The sequence below is a fragment of the Wasmannia auropunctata genome, unplaced genomic scaffold, assembly GCF_000956235.1.
Source record: "Wasmannia auropunctata unplaced genomic scaffold, wasmannia.A_1.0 LD336088.1, whole genome shotgun sequence".
In the NCBI taxonomy this organism is placed as follows: domain Eukaryota; kingdom Metazoa; phylum Arthropoda; class Insecta; order Hymenoptera; family Formicidae; genus Wasmannia; species Wasmannia auropunctata.
The window spans coordinates 2770024-2797622 of record NW_012026802.1 but is presented as its reverse complement, the minus strand read 5'-3'; the positions used below and the strand labels follow the sequence as shown (position 1 = coordinate 2797622).

Here is a 27599-nt window from a genome sequence, read left to right as displayed (position 1 = left end):
TATCGATTACAGCCAAGTTTTTCTCTCTCTCGTTGAGCCGTGTGACTTCGATTGCAGCGTTTGATTGCTTCTGCCGGTTCTTACAAGTAACGAATACTTATCCTACTTCCTATGAGTCTATTTTCCTTCCCCATAAATTCTTAACAACGAGAGTTGTTGAATTTCAAATGTTTCGACATAACTTTTACTATGTCAACACTAATTTTTGTCACATAAATATAGTAATTTTTGTGAAACCGGCGCTCAAGCCACATTCTACAGTAAGAAGAGTTAATTTTTACTATGATATGCAGTAAAAATTTACTTAGAAGATATTTTTTACTTGTCTTTACGATACTAACTTTTATCCAATAAGTTTTACTTTTGTAATATAAAAATTTTTACTATGAGAAAATATAAAAATTACATTGCACTATTGTTTTAAAAAAAATGGCTGTAGCATATAAACTTATAATTTCCTAATGGTCCGCAGTTCCTACCGCATTATAGTAATTTTTGCTATAAAATTTTCTCCGTGATGGAACATGAAAACATGTATCACAGGTATAAAGATCGGCTGAAAAAACTGCTCTATTACAACAGGCTTTATTGCACGTTTATTATACGACAGGCTTTATTAAAAAGGGTTGACATGCGCGGACAATAAAAAAAAGAGACTCCTGTTAAAATGTGCGCTCAGATTAATACCGGAATTTCTCTCGCAGCTATTTGCACACTACGCGGCAATATAACGTTCATGTTAAACATCGATGTTTGAGATCCAATAGAAAATTTTGAACGGTAGTTAAATATCTGCCAGACGTGGGGAAAAACACAGGGACGACGCGAATTGGCAGATCGATTCTCCGCAAAAAAAAAGCGTTTTCCATTCGCTAATGCCCGACATCGTTACTCCACCGCGCGCGCTTCTTCCGAGCGGAACTTTTTCGCAATTTGTGCGCGTGTAGGCATAAGGTCCGTAATGAGTTGCACCGGGGTGGAGAAAAAGAGAGAGAGAGAGAGGGAGAGAGAGAGAGAAAGAAAGAGAGAGAGGATATAATAAAACTCACGGCGAAATTAGTCCTCGAACGGGGGCGGCGGGTCGGCCGGGAAGCGGAAGCTTTTTAATTGTGATCCCATCGGGAGCGCGGCTCTACCTCGTTAATAGATTCTTTTTTTTCTGCAAACTTTATAGCGCCCGATGGTAACTCGCCGCGGAAGAATCCGCATTTTTTTTCGGATTTACACGGATACATTAATGCGATACATGAGACTGTTTACGTTAATGTTCGCGACCAAGAGCTTGCGATTTCACTGCGAAAACGCTGAAAATGTAGCTGTTTATACGTTGCCCGGCTTTTTCGTTCGCGTTATTCTTCGCTCTGACCTCTCACTTATGTTACATACATTTGTCATATTAAATCACTTACCTTTCACAGTCTAGCGCAAGAGAGTGCTATCTCGAAAATTTTGCCGAATATGCACCGCGCGTGTGTACAGTAATTTGCATTTCGCGTTTCGCGTTTCAAAATTGCTACTTGTATTACCGACTCATTTTTGTTTTCACAAAGGATGCTTTAGGATAACAAATTTCTCTCTCCACCATCCCTCTCTCTCTCTCTCTCTCTTTCTCTCTCGCAATCGCTCCTCTCATCCCCCTCCTCTCCTCTCTGCCGTACCTCTTCCACCATTCGCGGTCGCGTAGAAACGTCGAATCGAGCGCGTATTGCGTATTTGCGTGCTCGCCAAAACAAAACTATGTGAATTATTTCGATTCCCATGTACGCCCCGTGTATGCCTTTGTAACATGATAGGTTTTCGACGTTACATCGATGCCTGCGGCCGGTTGTAACATCCTCGGATTTCCAGCCTTTCTCTTTCCCCCGTCCTCTTTTACCAGCCAGCATGCCACGCACGCTTTGTTCTACAAGTATTCTGAAGAAAAGTACGATCAAGTATGCAAGAGCCCAGTCATACCCTTGAATTATGCGCGACAATGCGATTACGAGATTACTGATAGGAATACCTCCGAAGATAATTAATTAATATGAGAGCTATATGTATTAATCCTTTCGACATTATGTACATATGTGTGCTTGGCTAAGATTTTTTTACAATTTACTTACCAAAATGAAAAGAAAGAATGAGAACAATCTCTTATTAAAAGTGTTATCCAGCATCTCTCTCTCTCTCTCTCTCTCTCTCTCTCTCTCTCTCTCTCTCATTTGCTGAGTTTTAATAAATTATTTGTTTAATTATTCAATTCTTTCCTCGAGTGACATTCTCCATTTATAAAATATTTAAAGAGACATGAGCAAATGAATTGATACATTCGAATGTTCAACGTCTGTCACAAGGTTTATATATAAATTCAAACATAAATAGCAATCTAACATCGTTTTGTTGTATTTCTGAAGATTTCCAAAATGTAGTCGAGTGAAAATAAAATTAACTTTCATGTGGAATGTCCTGTCTTTTAAATTGAATGGAACGATAATGCAGAAATAGCAAACTATTCATCGCAGTTCTGAAATATTTTCGATAATTAATTGACGTTTCTGGGTTAATGCTTTTATCTCCGAGGAAAAATTATTTGTAATTTTGGCGCAACTAAATAATACAATGACAACTCTATTCTGGTCCTCTCCAGATACCTCTCTGTATAACGAACGCGCGGCAAGAGGATCGGATCACGATAAAGACAATAGTTTCTCGCGAGAATCGCCACGCATTTACCGCAACTTTTTGCCCGCGGAATATCGATAGGCATTTCATCGATCGATCAATGATACTCGAAACAGTAGCCAGCGAGCGCGTCGCCGCGCGAAGGTACATAACAGTCTGCCGGGTTGCGCATTCGGTTTGGTGGCCATCGCATCGACTCGCGCGTGAATTATTTCGGTTTCGCATACGACGCGGCTTTGTAACGTAATAGGTTTTCGACGTTACAACCGCGTCCGCGGCTGAGATATCGGGTTTCCAAATTGTGCCCGCACACGGCAACCGTGATACTAAACCTACCTCTCTTCTCCTCTTCCAAACGTCCCGTTCTATCTCTCTCCCTCCCTGTTTCATCTCTCCCTCTCTCTCTCTCTCTCTCGCTCTTCACTTCGTTGCGCGTTTTTTTTTTTGGCTGCTCTATTTTATCCGGGCTGTGGACCGAAGTCGAGATCGCGGTACACATACCGCCACGAACGCGCGTAACGACATTCGATTCGAGCCTGGCACTCATGATTCAGTGATATCTTTGCCGAACGAGGTCGCCGGGGATTCGGTCAACCTAGACGGCCGACCCAGACTACGCGTCGCCCGTGTAATTTCGGATGCACACCCCGACCGCCATGCGCCCGTGGACGCGCGGCCCTGCTTCTCCTGTGTTGACTCTGCGTCGAGAGAAATTAGAACTGCCATGGCTCGAATGACTTTTTAACTTTGCCTTTACCACATATTACGCGAATCCATTTAGTCGATCCAATCCCATCGCAACAGTAATCGCAGTATCTGCATTGTCTACCACTATATATTACGCCGGCGATTCGAAAGAGAGTGGAGAACAAAGTAACGTTAAAGTACTGTCTCGTAGAGTCTCGATAGACATGGTAATAGGTTTTTTTTTAATCGATATTTTCCTACAATTTTTTCCTTCAAATTATAAACGGAAATTGAAAAAAAAAATGGTAAAAGATGCATCAAAATTAGAGTCCTTTTACTTATGAAATCTATAGAAGCGATTCCATGGAAACCGCGATAAATTTACATTGACACTTGACGTGTACACGAGTGGAAACGCGTGTACCTGTTAATGCTCCCTCTGCTGTCTCTCTTTCTCTCTCTCTCTCTTCTAAAAATATTCGTTCCTAAATTATATTACATGCGGATGGATATGTCGACCAGTAGAACCAGCCAGCCACCCCGACCGTTCTTTATGTTCGGCGGGCTTTTATTCGCTCGATGAGAGAGAGAGAAAGAGAGAGAGAGAGAGAGAGAGAGAGAGAGAGAGAGAGAGAGAGAGAGAGCGAGCCTATACGCGGGAAAATTTATGTTTTAGCGAAAAACGCGCGAGAGCATTATACACGAAAACGCGGCCGCCGTTCATCCGGCTGCGTTTTAATAAATGGCGGTCGTGCTCGCGTAGAAATGTATTGCTCGCGTAATCGTTTATACCTGCTTTAAAAAGTTATAGTTCCTTCCGGCGTCAAAAGGAAAGAAAAAAAAAGAAAAATTTCGCGTCTCGCAGACGCGGAAACGACGAGGTACACAATTGCATAATTTACGGCGGAAACAAGAAAGCGGGGAAACTCCTTTTTTAATCTCGTCCCGGGACATGAATAAATTCACGTTTTAGCAAACACGCCAGATAATATACAGAACTGAAAGCGCGAATTTGTTTTGTCACTAAGCTCTCGCGAGCTTAACGTGTACGTGATTTCGAATTCAGGTGCGTTTACACAAAGACCGCACGTGTCTCTACTATACCCCTGCCTAAACAATCCTCGCATCATGATGATAAAAATATTACTGGATCAACCTCGCGTCTCTTTTATTAAATGGAGGGGGTTTTGGAAATTTCTCAAAAGTATTCCCGCGCAAGCGCGGATAACGTCCTACGATTTCCATTGTAGCGCACAAATTTAACAGTGTGCGTATATTTAAATATTTTCGCGATATACTGCAACAAAATGTGATACGGCAAAGTAATGTTTTATTTAGTTGAATTGCCAGGCTCATTTTTGAATCGGTATCACTAAAGTTCTAGAATTTTATCAGTTGGTCTACGGTTGTTTTTAGCGGTGAAACTCCTGAAATTCACGTAATACGCGTCTGTATTTCCACGGATGAACTTCCGAAATCGTTGCGGTAGAAAAACCAGAATAAACTCGCTTTTTCACAGAGAATAAGAGCATCAATTTCCGAAAGTGTTTTTCCGTCATACATTGAGAGTATCCCCACATTGTATGCCTTTGATCTACGTGATCCACATTCTCTGTCTGAGAACTCTCCTCTCCGGTAGACGCCGAAACTTTCTTCGTCGTAATGTCGTAAGCTCCCGTGAAAAAGTTTCCACTTTTCCCGGCAGGAAACGGCGCGACGAAGTCGCCGTGCAAGTCGTAGATTCGCGATTTTGTTACTTCATTATTTCTTCGCGCAAGTTCACGCTCCAATCGCAATGAGGGAAGTCCGAGCTTAATGCCGCCTCGTAGAATTTTATCGATCGTCATTACAATAAACGCCGGGCTCTTGCTTCGCGCGATCTCCTGTTATCGACATTTAGATTAAAAGATATATACACACACACTACGGAAATATGTAAAACATTATTTAGGTAAAAATTATATTTTATAACGCAACGAAATCAAATAATAAATTATCACGTTTATGTTATTATTTGTTGTGTTTCGGATTTGAGAATAATTATTATCTTTTAATATTAAACCGAGAAATCTGCGCGAGAATGCGATGTCCCGTGCTTCTTAGAACTTTCCTTCGACAGCATAGGTATGCGTTTATTCTCCGTTTCGTGTTATCGGGAGCGGCAGATAACCCGTCGCGATGCGTGACGCTGCGGGCTACGTTCTCGCTTAAAATTTAATTCGAGCTCAAAGCCTTGGCTTTATGTCAGTTCGGCGGCTGTGATTGGTTGGCACCTAAGTTTAAGCTCACAGGCTTTAGTTTTCCCCCTCCTCTTCGCCCCTCCATCGAAACGGTAAGCGTGCAGTGCACGCGTGTGTATATAGGCATTTAAGTGGGTATATACGTAGCCGCCGCGTGTAGCAGTAGGGCGCAAACCGGGTCACCGTCCCCCGTCGATGCTCGTAATCCGCCTTCCACAATAAATTTGCGTACACCCGCGTGATTGTTCAAAACAATGTTGTTTTCGCGTGTGAACGTGCTCGTTGGATCTGACAGAAATACGAGCACTCTCGTAAGATTTGTTTAAGCGTGCAGCATCGCGCGTTACGCTCAGCACGATAAAATGCTTACCGACGTTAAAAAACTGCGAGCGTCGGCGCGTTTGCGTGCACGCGCGCGCGCGCGCGCGCTTTGTATCTCTCTCCGTCAATTAATTTAAAACTACATTTATCCCGCGGAGGAATATCAATCTAATTAGATTTTTCCGAAAGGTAAGCGGCTTTGCGATCGCGAATTAACGTTGCCACCTTCCTGAAAATTTGGATTTGTAGAAGGGGCGCGCGATATGCAGTTTAATCATAATGTAAGTAAATATGATTTAATTATGTTTGCGATAAGCAGATTTAATCGCGCTCGTCGAACCGTAGTCATCGCCGCCGCGTGCGACGGCGGCGGCGCCGGGAATTATCGGCGGCGCAAGGACGGGAGATAATATAACCACTAGATAATGTATTGCGTGAAAATTACATGGGTACACCTTCCCCTCCCACCCGGTCCCTCGATTAACGCCGGGTACGACCCATTTAAAAGATCTCATTGCAGATATCACCGCTGGGCGCGATAATGTATGGACAGATTGCCTTTGTTCCGCGGACGGTTCATTCCCTCGCCCGCTTTGTGTAACACCTTACCGCGAAGAATCTCCACGGTATTTACGCACTCGCGCGGGTCCGCAACGCCTGTACTCCATACCCGCTCTGTTATCTTTGTGTTACTAATTTTACCCTGTTTTGCGAGGCGTTGAATATTGAACGTATACACGGTACGATGTGCTTAAAATTATGTAAAATCGCGAACCAATTTAGCCCCTCACGACTCGCTGTCGTATATTTATGTTACTGAAAGGGCTGCAATACATATTGTATAGTATGTATAGGTGTATATATATATAATAAATTACTGAAATGAGAGATATGTAAATTGCGTAGAAAAATGTATATTTGAGTTCGAGGATCGATTCTTTACACATTCATATATAATTTATAATTATTATAGATATGGAAGAAAACGCGCGGACGCGCGCGCGAATTGAAAACGAATTTAATTACGTTCGATTCTGCGATGTTGAACACCTAATTTTCGAAATCGCACAGCGGTTTTAAATTGTTTGCAGATTCTCTTCGCGGTCTCGTTTACGATCCGTTTCTGGTCTGGTTTTCCACCTCTGCGGACAATTTGCGGATAATGATCGTAACGGCGTGGCCAAAAAGTTCCCCGCAGTCTCTCTCTCTCTCTCTCTCTCTCTCTCTCTCTCTCTCTCTCTCTCTCTCTCTTGTCGAGAGACGCCGCCGCGACCGAACGATAATTTATGAAAACGTTGCTTTCGGCGCGACGCGGTCGTACGCGTTCGCGTCGCAATGCTCTCTCGTGGGCGTCGTTAGTGGAGTGCTGTGCCACGTATTTACGCACTAGAGAAATCAATAAACCATGCTCCGGGAAACGGGTTTAGGCGAGCGAGAGACCGTGTTCAGACGCTGTTCGAAAGAGAGAGAGAGAGGAAAGACAGGAAGGGTAAAACTTGAGGGTAGCGCGCGCCCTTCGCACGCTATCCAGCTATTAGACAATGCAAATAGTATCGTTGCCCTGTGATCGGCAATTTGGATCTTGATACTGTTCCTTCGAGAACAGCCCTCTCCGTTTTTACCGCCGCTATTTCTTGGGTAATCATGATGCATTAGGATACTCCATTTCTTCTTTGTCTCTTCGTACCACTCGAATCGCACTCGTCTCCGAAACGTTTTTCTTGAATATCCTTCCTTTTCCTTCATTTGATGAAAATTTACATAAGTTCGAACGACACTGGAGGATCATTTCTGCCATTCCTCATCCCTGTCCTCCCCTCCCCCCTTCTTCTCTCCCGCGTGTTTCTGTTCTTCATTACAAAATGACAAAATAAAAACTGGCTATTATCGCGCTCTGTAATATCAGTGGCTCGCGATAATCCGATACGAGCGAAACCGAATGGGATACGTGGATTACGCTGCACCGGATGTTTACGCAAGATGTCAACATGTGAAAACAGAAGATTACGAATTTGCATTCTGAAATGTTCGACGCCGACGTAGAGCGGGGTAGCGATCGGATTAAAACACAAACGCGGAACGCGATTCGACGTGTGGATTACGAACGGAGACGCAGCGAGGTGGCGAGGAGGGGGCGAGGGGGGGGGGAGAGCAGCACACGCGTACATTTATGCAAAAGAAACAAAAGTGCGCGAGAGCAGCGGAAATCGACGTTACGAATTAACATATTGAGATAGTCACCGTATGAAAGATAACGCGACTGAATCAGGTGGATTATTAATCCTATTCCCCCCCCACCCTCCCTCTCCCCGCCGAAATTCCCTCATCCGCGCGGTACGTACATCTCGTGGTACATCCGCGAGATCGATATCGTATTTAAAATCGTTGTTTACTTCCCCGGAGATAGTTCTTGCGTTAATAATTCACGTCATTAATAACTCACGCGTAATGGGAAGATCATGGCGGGAGGGAGTAGGGGTTTATACGCAGACGTACATATATCCGCGGCGAGAGACGGCGTTAGGAATGAGACGGGAAGAACGAGAAACGCATGCAATCTCTCATCTCTCGTCCCGCCTCGTCTCTCGTTTTGCGTTATTAGTGCGAAGTTCATCGAGCGATGAAGCATCAGAATTGTCGAGGGTCGAGGAAAGGGTGACTTTAACGGCGGGTTCTCTCGTTAAAATGCGAATACTCGACTTAACGTAAACCATTTGGTTTAACGATTAAGTAAATACGCCCGCGGGGAGGAGGGGGTGACCGATCGAACGGAGGAATCAAGACGGTTTATGGCGTACGCATACCTAGGCCGTCGTTAACTTAACACCGTGATTTATACTTAACGAGGGGGAATCCGTGATCAGTTGGAATCGTTTTAATACTCAAAAAGTCCTGTAGATCCTTACATCCGAATATTTGAATGATCAAATGTCTAATTATTATATTATTTTGGGGTAGACAGATTTGAATTAGAATGACTTTGAACGCTGTGCAAGAAACGCGAGAAACTTAAAAGTCGAACAAATTTTTATTACTACGTCCAACGATAATATAAGATCGCTAATGCGAAAGTAACTTAGCAAAGAAAGAGAAACTTGGGCGCGGATGGAGCAGCGCGCTCGAACACGTTATGGAATGTTTGGAGAGAAAGCAGCGAGACGGGAGACGAAATTACGTGCGCGACAAATTATACGTCTTCGGGGCGGGCAAGACGGCGAAGCGAAATTTATAATTATGGGAAACGAAGGGGTCGATCGCTGGCGCGTCGCGCGAGAGCGCAAAAGTCGTTAGAGAAATGCTCACGCGGGAGCGTGTAGAAGCGAGACGATTTCTATTGACAAAAGCGCGTAGCTCTCCTCAGACAAAGGCGTCCGCATTTAACTAGCGAACCAACCAGCGTTTCCAGACTGCCTGCCGCCGCTCTGCGGTCTCTCTCCCGCGTTGTGGAATACGATCGCGGGGAATACGACGACGTCCGCGGTCCAAACCATTTTCGGAGAACGCCGTGCTCGCGTCGAAACGTACGCAAACAAACTTCGCAACTTTCGGTTCACGGTCGGCGCGACGGTTCACGGCTTTCGGCCCTGTTCCGTTGCGCGGTTCCGCGACGACGGGGGGATTGCGTCGACGATTAAAAATCCATTAAGTGTGTTGCCCGGAACTCACGGGAACTTTAGGTCCAAAATCGATTTTTTCCTATCGACGGATCGCTGAACCAGTTTCCGCGAGGTGAGAGAAATCGGGGCACGCGCGTGAACGAAAAGACAAACGTAGCGCAATAATGACATCGATAGGATAAGTGTCTATGTGTGAGAGAAGGAGGGAGAGAGACAGATAGATAGAAAGAGAAGGAGAAGAGAAGGAGAGAGAAGTCCAACGAGTAGTATCGCGTAGCTACTTAAAACTTTCGGAGCTTGTCTTGTGTCCTTACTAGTTGGCACCTTGCTTACTTAGCTCGGGTCCGCAACTTACCTTCTCTCGCAGCTTCTCCACAGTTTCTCATTCCTACCCCCGTCCTTTCCCTCCCGCGCCTACCCTTTCCCTCCCTCGCCTCGGTGGCTTAAGTCGAAGTTTACCTTTGTTCCCGGCTGTCAGTCCGATATAGTTTCCGGCTACTATCGCCACTCCGCCACCGGTGCATCTGTTACTATGCGCACCGGGACAGCCCCGAGGGTTGTAACGATATTAATCCGCTTTAGCGGTGCATTTTGAAAAGGACGATAATCGGCGAAATCGTCGCACCCGGCTGCGACGGCGGGCGCGATGGCAAAATTCGCGAGCGTCACCGGCGCCGCCCACGCCGTGCGACAGAAATTACTTCGATATTTGGTTTGTAAATTCACGCGGTATTCAAATAGGACGGCCCGCGATGGTTTATACCTTTTTCCAGAGCGGAAATCAACGTAAATACAGTCACCGGCGGTGAGGAACGGCGGCGCGGCGGGCGTAAGCACAACGCAGGCATGCCCCGCGTTTGAAACAAATCGTTCGAAGTTATTACACGAATAAAATACGCCCTTTTACAATTATAAATCACTTTGACAATTATAAAATGTAAAATTTCATCTTGATACTTAATCAACGATTTGCTGATTTTTCACGATGATAATTTTTCTTTTGATCAAATTGCGTGTATATATTTTCGCGTTATATGAATCACTCGCACGTATGAAAATTATTTTAAAAAATATGCTTTTAAAATTTTTTGGTTGTTGTTATACAAAAAAATGCGAAGCTTCTTTCAAAGCACGCTTTCAGTGGACGGATTTGTTTAATAAAAAACCAGATTTTGTGTGTGTGTGTGTGTTTGTGTGTGTGTGTGTGTGTAGACCGACGCGTAACGATATATCGTAGATTTTATTTCTATTGATTTCAATTCGTAAGTAATATACAAATGGGTGAAATTTATACAAACTACATACGTTGAATAACATTCAAAACTGGTTTTTTTTTTCATTTCTGTTGCAGGAAGTACAGATGTTACCGGTGCATTGTGATGCACGAGCAACATGCCAACGTTCTGCAATACAAAGAAAGTAAGGCATCGCTAATTACTAAGGTTTTTAAATAACATTCTGCTCCATTCCTCTTTCAGAGGATGTTTAACTTGTTTAATTCGAAGCGTCGTAAAAACTTATGATTCATCTGAATCTCGTTATAATCTTTTGTCGTCTTTGTGCTTGATAGAATATCATCTTAGGTATATTATCTTAGGTACATTATATCAGCTTACGTTATATTATTTTTACATTCCTCTTTCTTCTTACCTAGAGTTTTCTTCATTTCTTCTATTCTTAAAAGAAACTTAATTAGCAGAACAGAACGGAACAAAAAAATCGCCATCCGTTTTTATCTACGTCCTCGTTTCTGTCTTTAATTGTTTTGCCCGTTCACCTCGCTGTGGCTTCTCTCCTCTTAGTTCGTAAATTTGCTCGGGATTTTATTTTGACCGCGCGGAAATATAAGCCCAATATACGTTTCGTCATCCTCGCCGTCACACTTACAAGGAACGGTGATGCAACGTTACGTTTCGCTGTTGTTATTAGCTTATTGCACGATAAATTCACCGGAACCGAGTCTACTGGAGCAATGCGGCATGTTGACCAGCGACGCCACTCTGGTCTCTCTGTTTCGCTCCAACGCAGCGCCGCTGCCCTGTCCCATTAAGGGTCCCTTGGAGTTCACGTACAGCCAGGGCGAGGGCGAGTGCAATTCGCCGCGGTCACAGGCGGAAGCGTGCACGCAGGACTCGCGTCTGCTCCTGCGCTACCAGGCGTGCGCCAACGTTCACTCGTCCGAAAGCGTGGGTCAGTATTCTCCTGGCGTCATTATTATACCGTGCTGACATGTGACAAACTCATTTTACACAAACGGACATCAATGCGCGGCCAGATACGGCCTATTTAATCGCCCAACATCTTTCTTTTTTCTCTTATTTTTTAACCTCATAAAAAAATAATCAAATTCGTGATTTAAGTATCTAGACATTCTAAAGAAATGTAATTGTGATACAAATAATCGTTGGTTTGTGGCTCGTGGAGTTCAAAAGTTAACTGGGCAGCGAGCGAGACGAGGAAATCTCTGGCCAAATTTGAAGACAACATGTGTCCTGTTTTATATTTTTTTTCAACTCCATTCTGTCGAGTATATAAATTTGATTACACTGATGGCATTTTCTACGGCATTCTTTGATACCGTACAACAAACGGGTACCATACAATAGATACCGCGTATAAAATAATATTGTTATATGTAACATGCATTGTGTAATATCCATTTACACGGCAATTGTGTTATACCTGTTTACAAACGCTCATAATTTGTCAAGTGAATACCTAAACAATTATGAATTATACAACGTGTGCGAGTCCAATCACTGCCTAGTGACATTTTGTTATTGGTCCATAATTAATTTGCTGCAATCTACAGTTATAAAGCGCTCGCCGAGTGCCTCAATATATTGATGCAAATTTTGAAGTATGCCGCGGATGTAAAGTTTCAATTCACAGCATTATTGTCGTCGGGTTTTCTCTCATTTACGTTTTTTTTTGTTGTTGACAAAATTTCAACATTTGATTTATTTTAAATTTTTATCGGCTTTCCATCGTAAAAAAAATGAATTTATTAAAAAGAAACACAGTAAAAAATATGGGCGGAAATGTTGACAGCAATCTCTCTCTCTCTCTCTCTCTCCTCCCTAATTGTTACGAACGGAGAAACATCGGAGGCTAATTCGAGTTATCGGAAACGAAGTCACCGTGTGATCGAATTATACGCGAGATAAGTGTGTTCGGACTCGTCGACTTGTCACAGCCGTTACGGCGCGCGCGGGTACATTTCGGCGTGTAAAAAGGAATTATGACGTTGGCGGTGTTCCCGCGGTGACGTTAACATCCGCTTTGACATTAATTAACACGACGCGCAAGGCCTGTAACGGTCAATAAAGCTCGCGGCTTCGGAATGAATGATTAATGGCCTTGTCAATTACCATTTGTTGCTGGGCTTGTCCAAACGATTTTGCGCAATTATCATCGGACTCGTGCCCGATCGTCTATCTCGATACGCGGCGCGCGCGCGGATAAATGAATACACGGGCACCATTCGCCGCGCGCGTTTACTACATCCTGCAGCGGTTCGCGAATCTGCGCGAATATACGTGAACGGTATAATGCGTTTTCATGTGAACATTCATATATCGTTTACTCTGCCCTCGTTCATAACTTCTGCAGATAGCTTTATCCGGGGGGGACAACGGGCGACGATAAACTACTATTTACGAGTATGTTACTAATAGGGTAGGTCGCGTAGGCTGGAGAATCACGACCGAATTTTCGTTTCGCTTTGATATACCTTCGCGAAAGGGTCGGCCGTTCGTGGCCCGCGGCCCGTCAGCTGGTAAACTTTAACGCGCTGCAGTTTATGTTTTCTGCAAAGCCCGCCCCCGTAAACGTATGCGCCGCAACGGCCGCGTTACACATCAACGGCGCCCCCCGGTGTGTCCCGGGTATAAAACTGGCAGGAAAAAAAAAACAAAAAAAAATAACGGTTATTATTGGATACATGCCAATTTGCAGTTGTAACGGTTTGTTTTTCTAGACGTAGAATTGGAGTGTCTGGCTCATTGGAGGGAGGGCAGCACAAATTACATGGTCGCGCGTTTGCACAGCGATCGTAACGATCGTAAAACAAGCGACGAGGAGAGCTACAGATGCTTTATTTACACAAATCCATCGAACAATACGTGGAACCTCGCGCAGAGCTCGGACGCCGCCTGCAACGGATTGATCAGCGTCAGCGAGGCCGCCAGAACGTTCAAGATGATACAGAGTGAGTCCGCTTTTGCATCTCTTCTTCGCGCGTGCCCACTTTTTGGGAGCAACGCACGAGAATCTTCTCGAAAAGAACATATTTTTCACGATTTTTGTTAAGCGTACGATGTAAACCAAGATTTTAAACATATTTTAACACTGAATTCGTAAAGATAAAGCTGAATGAAAAAAAAAATCAGAAAGGGATCGTTCGACTTCCTGGAATAGCGCCGATCGCGATCGCGATGAGCAGGAGGAGCCGGCTGTGCGTCTCTGGCGTTCGTCACGCGCGCGACGCGTAAGATCGAGCTAACGATCGAAATTCCGCGAGGGGCTGTTAATCGATGGCGATGAGAGGCAACGGCGGTGGATCGGCGCGTATACCTCGACCCAGTACGGAAGCCGCCGTACGTGCGGAAGGTAGCCCGAACCCCCGAGAACGAGAGCACGTAAACTATGAGAGTGCCTGCGGACACCAGAACGGATTCTTGTCCGGCATACTAGCGTTGATCCCGTCCGGTGGTCAACGCCAGGTACTTCGGGTATTCCACGGTATCGCATAGCTACACGTAGCCTTGCCGGTTTCGGACGCTCTTGTCGCCGGATTCACGGTTAACCATATTGAGGGCGGCGAACGGGCGGTTCCGATTTGATCGTCGGTCGTACGGCGCAATGTACGTCGGGTACGATTGTGAAGGATCCCCTGCATAGCGAGAATCTCGCTATTGCGAGTAAGCCTATGTCGAATGGATTGCCTGCACAATTTATCCGCTTTTGATTTTCGCCCGATACGGATTTTCGATTCTCGGCAAATCTCTCGGATATGTTATTATATTCGTATTGTTAGTTCGTTATATTTAACATTTGTTCGTCTATTATACGCACACAATCGATGGATATGTTATCGATGGATATGTATTCGAGGAGTGACAAAGGCCACTTAATATTTCGAAATCGCGACCGTGGTTGCTGGAGGAGAAATTCAACTCGAGCGTTAAGCAGCTTAAAAATTTTTCAGCGGCGCCCTTACCACACGGGCGTCGCGGATGTTTCGTTAACCCCCTACCCGGGTACCGCGTTTCCATTTAAACTTTCCAGGAGGCAGATTAGCCCCGGGATCTCCGAGCTACGCCGGGCTTCCCCGCCTCAAAGTGCCCGCCCGTGGATGAAGAGAGCGCTATTCGCCCAACGCGCGATAAATTCCATCTTAGCCGATATGTAAATTCGCGTCTCCTCCTTATTCTTTCTTGTATCATTTCCTTCACACGCTTGTAATTGGTTGGCAAGAATTGCGAATGGAAACGCGACGACGCTGACGATAACTTCGAACGAGAGGGGAGTATCAGAAATTCAAGGGAACGATTAATCAAAATATACCTTAATCCGAATATCCGTTTCGTCAAAGGAAAAGTATGTACAGTTTTAAAGCGCAGTTTGCATTTTGCTTCGAAAATCCGCCGTGCATTAGGATCTTCCTCGGGAAATATTGTGGTTAGACCAGGAAGAGCAGAGAGCCCCAGAACAAGTATGCATAGTAACGGAAGAAATACAGTTACGCGAAAAACGTGGAATATCATCGCGCGGTAGAAATGCATATATACGCATCTATACGAAATATCAGAATAATAGAGAATTGTAAAACAGCTATTAGATTTCGAAACATTTTTGCATATTCCTGTTACCCTTTACATTTATTATCGTTATTCTCTTCTCGAGCGAATCTCGATTAGAAGTGGTGAGCAGTTTTTAAGAAAGTTCTATCCTTTGTACTTATATCCCTGTGTTTCAGAAGCTAGTTTCTTTGTTAAACGAGACGATTAAAAAATCGGCTTTCGTACGAGCAATCAGATTTGTATAATGCCGACGCTCCGAGGACCCCCTCCCCCTTCCCCTCCTCCACGAATCGTTCCTCCGCGGATACTATTTTCATTTTAAGATTGCCGTTTTCAAATAACCGCCGCCGACCCACTGTGGAATTGCAATCTTTTCGAGGTAATGCAATGGCATTACATGGCGGTCTGACTGTAAAGGAAGATAAGAGGATGGGCGTAATTTACTTTAAACAAAGCATACGTTTCTTCTTCCATTTCGCCGCGGGCGTGACTCATTTTAATACGCATTTTGTTGTACACGGCGTGGCTCACGTCGCCAAGACTGCGGTAAAGCATTAAAAAGAAAATTCGTATTCGCACTTAAATTTCAAGCGAACTTACGATAATTCGCTTCTGTCTATAATTCCGAAAAAGTGCTCGCGAACATAAAATCGAGCGCATTAAGTTTTAAGTCTCATTCTCCATCGTCTTGCGCGAAAATGAATTTGCGCAGAACGAAAATTCGAAGCTATTATTGACTAACGTAAAATTATTCGTTATAATTGTATAACGTGTATGCAAGTGATAAATTTGAAAATTTTTCCGTCGAGGTAGGAATTTTAATTAGATACAAACCAGCGCGCAATTCCCTCCACGTATCACGTGGAAAAAAATGTACGCGTAAGAAAATAATTATATCGCGCGGGGAGGAACGTAGATCGCATAATGAAACAATTACGCGGATCCCGCTCGTTTTCTTTATCGTCATCGTTTATGCCTTTCCCTTATCGTCCCGCGGCGACGTATAGCGATAAGCAGCGCAATTTTCGGCGACCTATAGCGTTACAGCGCGCTGCACGCATACACACGCCCGATTGAATTATCGATTAGCTTTTAGTTGCACGCAGGCCGTGCGCTCTCTCTCTCTCTCTCTCTCTGTCGCAGTATGCAGCACGCACGCGGCAGCATACTTTGTCGCTCGTGCATTTTTAACGGTCCATTAATTCACGGTGCACGGTGATTGATGGCCGTGAGCAGCCGACCATTGACAGGATAACTGTTCGCCGGCGACAGAGCTGTCGCGCGTTCATAGCAAATTATTTACGTATACGTAATCGGCTGTTGCCAGCACGCGTGGCAACTTCATCTTATGCGTTTTTTTTTCATACTTTCATATTCTTAAAAGGTCACTCATTATTACGATCGTAATCGATGTAATCTTTACGATTCTTTTTCAATACTTTCACAAACGATATGATTTCAATATATTTTATCGGTAATGGCGAGAACAATTCCGAATCATTACCGCGACAATGACAATGCAATGCATATACGTGAATTATGCGTTGTAATGGAAAGCGCGTACACGCGCATGTGTATGTGTGTTAATGAAGCTAATGAGTTGGTTAATATACATCACGTTCACGTATGACGTATGTCGCTCGCGTATAATTACGCGAGTTACGAATATAACGCCGTTAAAAGTGTGCTGTAATTAGCGTGGAATTATTCGGAGCGAACAGCGACCCCGTCCCCCGAATACCGGTCGATTTTTTTTTTTTTACTTTGTCTCCGCCCCTCTTTTTCGGACGGAATTCTTTAACGGAGCGTGCAAGAACCTGATAATGCGCGGGAAACAGTCGGCATGCCGTTGGAAAACGAAGTTTACGGCGTAGGAAGAAGAGAGGTCAAAGTTTACTTATGCCGGATTATCTGCTCGAGGACCCCGTGAACTTAAAGAGTCGGGAACGAGCTTACAGTATATATTATGCATTTCGAGTTTGAAATAACTGCGTTAGGAGCGGAGTTACAGCCCTCTCTAAGAATAAAGCCGCTATTTCTTGACACGTAATTACATTTGAATTTAACAGTCGTCCGAATTTGCAATGGTGGAGATGAAAATTACAGGAATTAAGCTGTTGACGTTGCAGCGATAATCAACTCTACAATCTTGGGTTTTCGGCAATGAAAACACTAAAATATTTTCGATAATTGCGAATAGCAACGAGACGAAACTTTCGTGGAATGCCTGTTGAAATTTCGCGTTGCAATTTTTCCCCGCTGTTAAGCACCATAATTGTTTTGCGCTTTCAAATTTTAATCTAAATTTAAAACGTAGTTGACAACGACGGCGACGACGACGAGGACGATAAATGTATAAAGGAAGAGCGTGTTTGCGACGAGGAACGTCAAATATTTAGAACTCGCAAATAATTCCGATTCAATCTTCTTACGGAGAAGAATATCATGAATGCATATGCGAAATTTACGTCCCCGACGGAACCTCCGCGAACGTCGATAAACAACAGATCCTCTCTCTCCACAGCCATCTTTTCGTGTTACAGAAAAGCCACCGCGGCGTTGCACGTATCCGTCCTGGGTGGTGGCCGGTAAATCGTGGGTGGCTTTGGATCGAATGGCCTCCCGACTCCTGGCGTCGCCCTACAACCTCACGATCCTCGACCGAAACGAGACCCGCCTTGTTTGCCATTCAGTTGTTCAGATTGACGATCATCGCTATCACCATTCCATGCCGATCGATAAGGACAACCAGATGCAGTTCGTCGCGAAGGCAACGCGGGATTGGTAAGTCTATTCATACCATCTGTGTGGAGAAAAAGTTAGGGAGAGTACGAGTTAATGCGCGGTGATTCAAAACAGTTAGCGGAAACTGAAAGGAAAAATTGCGGGAAGTGCCGCGAACAGATTCGTTCGCTCTTTCTTCCGCTCCACGAGTTGTGAGGGACATTATTAAAATGTCGACATTTTGCGACGAAAAAAGGGAAGAAAGGGGCCTTCAGTCGCCTCGGCGAAAGGAAATTTTTGCAGTTCACGAGAACAGAAATAATTATCAGGCAAGCGCGTAATATGATAATCGCGAGCTTTCGCTTATTGTGTTCGCATATAAATAAATGAACACCTAGCTCTATTTTCATCTAGGGATCACTTTCCTGGATATCCGCGCGCGTGTGTATATGTGTGTGTTTTTGGCTGTATGTGTGCGTGTGGTTTTTTTTTACTTTGTGTGTGTGTGTATGTTTGGCTGTATGTGCGCGCGCACATGCACGGGAATGTCAATATAGGTCCACCAGGTACTCTCATTAAAGCATTCGTGCGGGCGAGTTCGCGCGACGTAACGTATCGCTTTTAATCGCTCGTGTACATGTACGAGAGAGGCACCCGGTCCGGGTTATTCGCGCCCCACTGCCGCCGGGAGTACGATTCATCGTTGAAAAGCTGAGATAAAAGTGCTTATTGGAACGTGTTTGTCGAACATATCCGCGGGAACACGCTAAAGTGTTTACTACTCGTCGGAGCACACCGGGAAGAATCGGCCCAGAAAACGCGAAGGCCGATCCCATGTTTTTCTTCGCCCCGTTCCGCAAAATTGAAGCGTGTCCAAACATTCGTTGTTTGTTGAGCGAAGATAAATTTCTTACTCCGCTACTAAGTAAGGAGGGAGAGGGAGGAGGAGGGTAATTGCGGGGAGGATCTAAAAAAAAAAAGAGTTTCTTTGATTGCATAATCTTTTTTTTTTTAAACTGACAAGCACACAGAATTTATGTGCTTATAAATAAATCTTAAATAAATAATGGCGAGTTTTTACGTCCATCATAGATATTCACTGCCTTCGTTATTCTTCAATTTTTAATACGTGCCCTTCGAATAATAATTACTCGAATAAGTAAATATCTGATTGATAAAAATAATGCAAATCGACGGCGCGCTCAATAAAATGTGATTACATTCAACAGACATACTGTTCTCTTCATTTATCCCGAAGAAACTCGGTCAAGCGTAACTTCTCAGCGATTAATATCCTCACTTAGGAAGGTTCCGAGAATAATGTCGCGGTACGGGCAGCGACAGCTGCTCGAAGAATTCCTTTACTTAGATATCACGATATTAAGATGACGCGGAGCGGAAGGGAAGCGAGAGAAGAAAGAATTACTTTCCTCGCGCATTAAGCGGCGTCCGATCGAGCGCGAGGTCTTACCACTCGAGTGGGTCGTAAATAGTGTCATTTCAATTCACATTTTAATACTCTTGTATAAATCCATGTCATAAATAATTGCGCGAAATCTAAACGACAATTATGCATTATACCATTACATGTATTATGCTATTATCGTGCCACAACGAGAATCAATTCCCAAAATTATATAACGTTGCAATGGAATATTACGATGAAATAGTCGCCTCTTGAACAATATCGTCAAGCGAAATTTCATAGGAAATTCATCGCACACCGCTGTACTTTTTAGCGAAGCGTTTTTAAAAACCGCGTATTTCTTTTTACCGTCACCTCGGAAAGATTTTTTACGCCGCGCCGACGAGTGTCGACAGTAAAAAGCGACGTGCCGTTTCTTCCGCCTGTGCACGCCTTACATCTTATTCTTCATTCCGGAGGGGCCAAGGGAGGGGAGGTTTTATTGCCCGCGTTACAATTCTTTCAGTTTGATGCGCGGCGAATAATTACTGCGGGAGGACGAGGGGCATCGGCGTTAAGCGTTTACTGCTCTCGCCAGCCAGGAGATTGAGTGTGCCTACGACACGAGAGAGGCGTAAAAAAAAATAAAATAAAAAAAGAAAACGTAATTCTCTCGTCGACGTATGCCCGCGCCGCGTTGTTCATCTCGTTTTCATCGTTCTTCGATTCGCGATTCTCTTCGGTCGCTTCGCGGACTTTTGGTTTTGCCTCGGGGAACTTCCACGAGAGTCGGTGACTTTCCGTAGTTCCAGCGCGTTCATTCTTCATCGGCTGACCGAACATACGCTTCCGTTACTCGCGGAAACGTCGAAGGAGATAAACGAATTCGACGCCGAATTCTTCGACATATACGGCGCGGAAACCGACCGCGTGTCTCTCCCGTTCACGTTTCCGCGACACGGTTCGCACTGCGATGAAAAAGAGTTAAATTACGACGGCGAATCGAGGACGTCCACTTTTTTCCATCGTTTCATTAAACATCCGACGGGGGGATACCTCTTGGAATCGATACCGAGTGATAGAAATTACAGTTAATCGCTTCCGCGAATGCGCTACGTCAAAGCGATATCGGCGCTGACGCGCCAGCCTGGTGTCATTATTTCTAAATGTCTGAATGTTGTCGGGCAAAGAAATAAGTGCATGACACGGTTGCTAATATTATGCCAGAGAAATAACCTACAATCTTCCCATCCATCGACCGCTATTTCTGTGCCTTGCACGGAACGATCAGCCGCGTGTCTATATATCGTGTACGTTCACGTATAAGTGCAGAGGCCTCGTAGACGTCGACTATTGCATAATATTAAGACAAACAAAAAGATGAGAAAATATAGATGATGAGAAAATGTAGATTTTTTTTTTTTTTATTAAATCGATAATAGAACGTGTAGAAATTTTTCACGCGGGACTTCTCAGCGGTTAGACAGTTGGATTCGCGGAATTTTTCGTGGAATGTTAATTAAAAATCAGCTGTGATATATCTCGGTCTTCTCTTCGCGGTGGATTACTACTAACCAATTGTCGTGCAGCTCGCCTTCAACGCCGTCGAAAAAAATTCCCGCGCGGTCTCGCGATCTCCCGCGGCAGGGGAACACACGTATCATTTCCGAGACGCTAATATACTTGCGGATTCTCGTTTGACGCCCGTCATATACCGCGCTTATACGACGTGCAAGTGTTCGCCGACGGAATTCTCCTTATTTCGCGGAATCTTCCCCCACGCTGATCTTCTCGCGCTTTAATATACTCGCGATTACGCGCCAGCTCGCGACTTTATGAGAAACGCCGCCGGTCCCGGGATTCGCGTTTCCCTGCTACCGCGCGCGACGACGACGAGAAGATGAAGAGGCTTGGCGGCCGTGTAGACGGGCGGATCGGGAGGGGCAGAGGGGGTATTCTTTTATATGTCAGGGAGCGGATTTCGTGAATTCATTTTTGTGACGGATGCGCGCGAAAGAGGGAGAGGGGGGGAAAAGGAGTATAAGCGAAGGTGAACTCGTCTGCGGGGAAATGACGCGATCGACGAAGACACCCGGCCTCAAGAATCGCGCAATGAACGTTTTATATCTTTCGAAGATCGATACTTATGTGATATATCGTCGAAAATCGATATTCTTCACGTAAGGCAATCGCAGCCGTGGTTATTCTCAACGACTGCTTGAGATATGTCATTGATAATGTAATCGACTTAATAATACGGTAACGTTAAAAGTACGGTCGCTAAAAGTGACGAAGGGAGAATTTGTCAAAGTGCTCGGACAATTTGCTTTTCCGAGCGACTTTGGCGCGCGATCGCGATTTGCGAGGGCCGCCAAGTTGAAGAATGAACCTCTCGAGAGCGGGTAATCGCGCTGACTGTTACAAGATTGAATATTTTGCACCGATACTTCACACCAACGACGTTGCCTGGCACCGCGACGGGCTCTCGGGCCGAGCCTGGGCGAACGTTAGCAAGGACTCGGTATTTCAATTAAGGCCGAAGCCTCGGCCCCGGAGTAATTAGAGGCGAGTGGAGGGCAAACGCGAGCGCGGGGCAAGACGATTGTGCATTAAACTGTAAATCTGAGAGCACTTATCGCGACCACGCTGGAATTGCATAGATAACCGAGGGCGGGCACAAATCTTTCCTTGAAACTGGCTCGCACGGACGGAATCGTGACGAGCTCGCGGAGGAAAATTACGAGCGAGAAGATCATGAAATGTCGTATACATTAAGACGCTGCGAAATCGAAATATTCTTTGCGTCGAAATGGTCTCGACTAAAATTATGCGATAAAGCATGATAAGATCGAAGTTAACTTATCGATGTTCTCTCCAATTATAAGACGAATATTTTATATACGGAATCGCGCTGGCAAATTGTAAGACACAGTGATTACAGGTGAAATTATGCAATATCATGTGATACAGTAACAAGATTCTCGTAAATCTCGCGAAGTCGACGTTACATCAGCCATTTAACGAACGAGCGATCCACCACTCAACTTTTTTCCGTCGCTTTTGCCTATCCTTTCGGCAGAACGAAACCGTGCCAAAACGCCGATGTGCGGCTTTTACGGAGCACCTGCTCGGACGGGTTTCAAGTAGTTCCGGCTTGCGACGGCGGCGGGGAGATGTATGTGTGCGCAAATATACTTCCGCATACACACGCGAGCAAGTCCTGTCCGTCCGTCCGTCCGTGTGTTTACATGCACACGGCACACGATTTATGTGCATCTCGAGCGGAGCGCTCGCATTGATCGCCACGATGCACCCGGGACACACGTAATAACGAATCGTTCGTGCAACGAGCCGCTACTCTATAAAAGAGTACGAGATTGTAGTTGAAAAAAAAAAAAGAATATTTTGAAAAAAACACATGCTGGAATTACGGGAAATAGCGCGGAGTTTGGAAGCTCGAATTGGGGAAGAGATTCGAATTATCGTCACTCTTTTATCGCTCCCGCGCGTATTTTCGTTTTTCCTAATTTTTCGAAAATTACGGGACGATGGATAATCGTATAACACGCGTGTCGATCATGATCTTGTTTTTTTGTACATATATTTTTTACGCTCATCCGCTGCATGTGATGCCTAATTATCGGAAACTAACATCAGACCCGCGCGCCACACATATACACTAACTTTTTGCATTAACTTCCGACGCAGGTCTCGCGGGGATGTGAAATTTAATTTTTTTTTTTCCGCTCAATTTGTTTAATCTCGCTCGTTTACCTCCGCGCGCGCGAGTAATTATTTTCCTCGTCCGCGTCGATTTAACCAGACCTCATCCACCATCGTCGATAAGTATTTACAGATCGATTAAAATGTCAGCCGTGCGCAAAGTATTCTTCGTGAACGTCGTGAAAAATGGCTTCCCGTCACGGAAGTCTCGTGTATACAACGACAGGGGGACGATACCAGCTCTGATAAATCATTGTAGATTCATATTTTTTTCCCTTTCCTCTCTATATATTCCATCCCCCTCCGCCCCCGTTTCTAAAGCCGCGTCTTATGGAGCTCGTCTACCACCCTCTTTCGACCTGTCTCGGCTGGAGCTCGCGATATTTATCGCCCAATCGAGTCGCAAAGACAATTTAAACTCTAGATCCACTTAATCATAATTTATGTACAATTACCTTCTTACCCGCGGCTCGGAACGGGAACAGGCTTGAGCGCATACATTTTCCGTCTCTCTTCCCTTTATTATATTACATTTATATCATTATTATTAATGCTCGAATTAAAATATACATTCGCGGCACCATTACGCCCGTCGCGATCGATATCTAGATGGGTCATCGCGCCGGCGGCGATGTCATATTCATGATCGTTATTATTATCCCGCGGCGAGAACGTCGTGAGATATAATTTCTGAAAGTATTGTCTACTGTGAAAGTGTAGACGAGTGATACCCAGGCAGAAAGAGAGCCGAAAAGTTTACGCCCCATATAATTTCGCGATTCTATTATCATCGTCCAGACACGTCTGCAGTGTCTAAATATACACCGCGCGCGTCCCTGATACGATCGCGAAATCAGATCGCGATAACGAAACAGATGAGCGACTTGAAATCCCTTTAATCGTTACCCGGGAGCGCGTATTGACCACTTCTATATCCGGCGACGCGCCTGGAACTTGGCTGGAAGCTATTCCAAGGAAAGCCAAGGGGCGCGCGCCCAATCGCTACTCCCGCGCCGGTGCAACAGGAGAGAGCCGGGCGTCCTTATCGGAAAAACGTGCTTATCGCGGTTGTATATCGGGGCTGGATGCCTTCGTGTACTGCATAAAACTTTCGCGTTTCGTTCCGCTCGACCCGGACCGCGCCCGACGGCGACGGCGGATTTCACCGGCGCGAAACGACCCGGAGATTCTATTTCTACGACTCTCCCGTTTCCCCGACTTTCGACATTGTTACGTACATTATCGCGACTTCCCGCGTCCGCGTTTGGCACGTCGACATCCATAAAGCACGCTCGAGACGCCGGGCACAGCGTCAAATTTACCGCCTTATTTCTGGCGGATACGTCGTATCGGCGGGGAGGACAGAGAGAGAGAGAGAGAGAAAGAGAGAGAGAGAAAGAGCCGCGTCCTTTGTATACCCGGCTTCTCAACGTATAACTCAATTCTGTATCGATATTCGTAGAATGCATTCCGGTTAGGTAGATACATCCTGCCCACTGTAAACTTCACGTCTACTTTGCGAGAAGCTTTATCTCTTGTCAGTTTATTCCAAATTTGACAATATACATCCTATAAGATGCATTCGTACGCTGTTTCCTTGTTTTGAAATTTTGCTTATCTTCTATAAACATTTATAGAAGATAACGAAATTTCTAAAAATAATTAATTATAGAAATATAATTATAGAATTTCTAGAAGTAATAAACAAGCAACTAGTATAATCGATGACTTTTCTTTTTCATTGTGCAATTTGCTTTTACAGACAAAATTGTAATGGTAAAGATTCTAATGGTAATCAACGCCTTCTCTCTTTCTTTGTAATTCCATTCCGCAATCGATCCGCATTGTCATTGGCATCGTTCGAAAATGGACACCGGTGATTCAACTCACTTGCAGACTGAAGAGTAAAACACCCTTCGCGGCCTATTAATCATTTGTCGCTGCCGGAACATGCGCGACTTCGACCTTCGCTTCGATCGATTATTCCGACATGATGAATAAACCAAATTTTGGTCGAACGAGTGTTACATCCTGGTGTTGACGACACTCAAATTAATGACTTCGATAAACGTGACGGCTACATACGCTGCGCAGCAGTAGACGCAATCCACTGCATGAATCCTCCTGCAATCCAACGCGGACATCGTTCGCCGACACTTTAGCACGTAAACGACGCGTTTTACGCCCCCGGATCCGCTCTTTTTCTATCCCATTCTTTTTCTACTGCCGCGCGACTGTCCGCGTTTTTTTTTTCTTTTACGTTTACGCAGCTCCTTCTGGAATTGGTTCTTTGGAACGAGAGCCGCGCGCTTCTCGATCTTTATTCTCACGGCGTAGCCGACTGCACGACGAATTCCGTCGTTCCGTCGGCGATCGTATATCCGGGCGATCCGTCATACGCGAACATTGACCGACGGACGACGAATCGCTCGTGATGTTCGTGAATTTACAGCTCGTAACCACGACGACCGCGTTGTAAAATATTTCAGACTAAAGGGAATTCGAGCGCGCTCCGAAAGCGCGCGCGAAAGGACATCCGAATCGAGGATAGGGGGAACGACCATATTTTTTTTACCTCGTACGTAGATTTTACGCCACGCTCGTTCGTTTTATTTCAGCCCAGGACCCTATGCATTACCGGGATCGTCTCGATTTAATAACCGGAAACTCGGAGCGCGATTGGTGTTTGACCTTTGCTCAAAAGCCGGTCCGTGGAAATATTTGCGCGCGGAAACGGTCGTCCCGGCGAGAAGTATCTTCGCGGGCGAGAGGAGACGCGAGTCGATTAAACGTCAAAAGCGCCCGGGAAGAATTCCGCCGCGTGCGAACCGTATAATATTGAACTTTACGAAGTACGTTGATATCTCAGAAAATATGGGAGTCAGTAACTCAGAAGCGAGTATTTTTTAATAACGCCGGAATCCCACACTTCTCCCCGGGCGAAAAAGTCGGGCGAACGATTTCGCATGTAAATCTCTCTCTCTCTCTCTCTCTCTCTCTCTCTCTCAATCACGTGAGTGTTAGTCCTTGTTAATCCCCGTAACATATATCGCCCGCGATCTGTATTAAAACACGCTGATAATTCCAAGTTATATATTCGTTCGATAAACCATACTTTGTTCAGGAATTAACGTTGGTAAACGTTAACCACGTTTACCGCTCTCGCGCGTTCCTCGCCCGATACGTTTATATAAATTCCCATTTCGAACATATGTGCAACATCGTCCCACGGCAGAGCTAGAGAGAGAGAAAAAGAAGTTTTTTTTCGCCTCGCAATCTCACGATTTTCGCGGCGCAGCCGGACCCATTGTGGTCCGAGAGCTGAAAGCTCTTTCTCTCCTTCGCCGCTAAAGGGGGAGCCCCTTAAGGGGCTCTTCGCTTATCAAGCGAGCATTCCGCGGGAAAAGAAAAGATCACGTGCGCGCGATCTAATAACGAGCTTTTAGAGCACAGACACACACACGCGTACACAAACACATACACGCGCACACATACGCACGCTTAACAGAGAGATACCAATGTGTCCGGTACAGTGCAGCTAATACAGTTCGGTTCGACACTTCGCCGGTCGCGCTGGTCGGACGATCGGTCCGGCTCGGTGCACCCGATCAAAGCTCGTTTTTATGAGGCCCACGCAAACCGTCCCCGATTGGAAAAAAGAGAGGAGAACGACAAAGGGGTAGGAGGAGGAGAGGGAGGGATAAGCCGGGCAAGACAGGCTTAACGAAAAAACGAGTTATGAATTACTCGCGTCCCATAAATAGTGGACGGAGTCAAGGGGAGAGGGGGAGAGTGATGCGCCTAGTACACGCCCCACCGAGTACCGGGGTGCTTATGCAAGTGCATACGAACACCCCCGCGGGTAAACACGATCCGACTGCACATAAACGAGCGACGCATACAGGCCTCATCGCGACGGTCTCATCCCAGTTTCGCTCTGCTTTCTCTCCCCCTTTCCCCTCCTCGTTCCTTTCGCTTTTTCTCCCTTTCCCCGTATCATTTTTTTTTTCGTTCGTACGTGTCCGATACAGCGCCGCCTTGTTCATTTCCAGCGAGTCGCTTCATTGATCAGACCGTGTATTTGGCGGCGCGCACACACATGTACCATTTCAGAATTATCTTATTTCTCTCGGAACTCAACGGATTCTATCGACGCTTCTCGATTTTTTGCTTACAATGTTTTAAATTTCTTCTTAATAGCTCCATGTAATTTATGTAATTTATGTATCTGTATTAATATGTTTTGAAAGTTAAATTTTAAATGTTAATAATATAATAATAATTAAATGTTTTACGCTGATTTTTGTGTCCTTTCTCAATTTTCAATGTTTCCAGGAAATGCGTTGATTTATAAATGATTGAAATATTCGACCGTTTATAATTTATTTTTCATTCGTTCTCACTCCCTCCCCCC

The 27599-nt window shown here is 45.0% G+C and overlaps 1 pseudogene; it reads left to right on the top strand.

Annotated features, from left to right (window-relative positions):
- The window catches only part of LOC105448286, a 275446-nt pseudogene that overhangs the window by 239057 nt on the left and 8790 nt on the right, over positions 1 to 27599 (top strand).